Source organism: Neophocaena asiaeorientalis, unplaced genomic scaffold (assembly GCF_003031525.2).
Source record: "Neophocaena asiaeorientalis asiaeorientalis breed wild unplaced genomic scaffold, Neophocaena_asiaeorientalis_V1.1 scaffold150, whole genome shotgun sequence".
Classification (NCBI taxonomy): Eukaryota; Metazoa; Chordata; class Mammalia; order Artiodactyla; family Phocoenidae; genus Neophocaena; species Neophocaena asiaeorientalis.
Window position 1 is genome coordinate 12,379,155 of NW_020176571.1, and position 2,011 is coordinate 12,381,165.

The 2,011-nt window shown below is 45.0% G+C and overlaps 1 non-coding gene across 1 annotated transcript; it reads right to left on the reverse strand.

Annotated features, from left to right (window-relative positions):
* Window positions 1-633: 633 nt before the first annotated feature.
* LOC112391974 (small nucleolar RNA ACA64) lies at window positions 634-760 on the reverse strand. Its single transcript, XR_003001606.1, has one exon. It is a non-coding gene; the product is annotated as a small nucleolar RNA ACA64 (small nucleolar RNA).
* Between the last annotated feature and the right edge of the window lie 1,251 nt (window positions 761-2,011).

A 2,011-nucleotide genomic window follows, 5' to 3' on the forward strand; every position in this document is an offset into this window, starting at 1 on the left:
TTTCCAGAATATATCTTTTTTTTTACATGTTTTTAAAAGTAACTAGAAAACTATCTTAAGTTGGGTTTCCTGGGAAATAAAATTTGAGCCAGAAGTTTCCATGCAGGATGTTAACTGAGGAGTGCTCTTGGGATCAACACCTGTGATGGAGAGAAAGGTGGAGAATGGCAGAGGGAAGGGTTGAATTGTGATGCAATCACAACAAAGCCTCATTGGATCCTAAAGGGAGTTCTGAAACTGGGATTAATCTTCAGAGTTGGACCTTTATTCTTGTTCATCAAACAATGAGTGGATTTGGGCTGCCCATGAGAAGGGGAGGTGACCTTGAGTGAGACTCCTCTCCTGTTGTGGGCGAATGCCAGTGAAGGACTCAACTGAGGACCTTCAAACATTAACTGAGGCTCCTAGCATCCATTACAGTCTACCCGTTGAGTTTTTCAGATCCATTTTTTTTTTTTCAGATCAACAGCTTTATTGAAAAACGAAAGCAGAGCCCCCCGCCCCCGCAGGTCATGGCGGCATCGGCCTCAGGCTCTGAGCATCCAGGCATCCTAAGGGTAGAAGACGAGATCAGGGATCAGGTACCAGAGTCCGGAACATGAGAGCGGCCGCAACCGGGCCCGGAGCGGCGGCACGTGTCGGGGGCCTGGGTTTCACCTCCCCACACGGAGGAGCGGGCGGTGAGCTGAGACCCCGGTGGCTCTGGGCGCCGAGTCTCACCTGCAGCCACGGCCAAAGCCGCAGGTGATTTTCAACCAACGCCGAGATCCATTTGTTTTGCAGGATAAATTCTGGGAACAATTTCTCTGGAATTCTGATTGGTCTCTTTTTGGGGGAACACTTGCCTGAGAAAGGTTAGTGGGATGAATTACCAGCCCATCTCTGCAGTTGATCTCAAGGCTGCAATAGATACTCTTCTTTCCTTCCTCTACTATCCTTTGCTACCCATTTCTCCCACTCTTGGCTACCATCTCTCTTGGTTTAGATTACTTGACCTGGTAATCCAGACTTCAATCCTGAGTAGTCTAAATCCCTGGTCACTATATCCATGGCTATTGCACATAACCATTTATCAATAAAATTGGCAAGGGAAAAACACAAGACATTCCAGTGGATCACCTGAGTACTACACATTATGCCTTCATTGTTTAAGGGTAGCCTTATCACTTCCGATTGATCAGGGTGCGTTGCTTCTAGCAATATGGCTACTCTTTTCCTTCTCTAGTGGTTTCTTGGAATAAGGAGTCTGATGTGAGGTTTCATGAGAGTCTTGTTTGGTTTCCTGGTGAAAATATTTCCCTTCTGGGAACTAGACCACTAAACTTATGAAGTCCAGAGTTTCAAGAGTGAGTAGCATGAATTCCCCAAGTGGCCCACTTCTACTGTAGTTCATTATTTCTAGATCCATGTATTCTATTTATTGAGGGCACAGCTCAATTTGAAGGTTGCTTTCCTAGGATATATGCTGCTTGTAAAGGATATTGTCCTATTCACGTATGGAATCATCTTCTAATTTTTGTCTCACTTGTGCCTTCAAAAACCTCTTCCTTTACTCCATCAAACCAATTGTTTCTGGATGGTATGGTATGTGCGTATGTGATAGGTCTATGGTCATATGCCCACTGCCATCCCTCCTTTTCTGTAAAGTGAGTTTCTTAGTCTGGAGTAATGTTAGATGGAATTTTATGCCGATGGGTCAGACGCTCTCTAAGCCTTAGCATAGGAAGTAAGGCAAACTCATGCTTGAAATCTGTGCCCATTATGGTCAAGATGGATAACTGCCCCTTCCAGAGCAGAAGGGTTAAATGTATTTAAGTTGACACTAAGTGGCTGTTTTGATCTCCCTGAGAAATGATGCCATATCTGGACCCAGCATTCGTCTCTTACCATCACTTTAAATCTCTGTGGCTGGCTGGTTGAACATTTGGCAGCAGGAGCAGTGACTAGATCAACCTTGATGAGTGAGTGTCCATGCTAAGCCCATGCATAGTCTTCATTTCACCATCTTAAC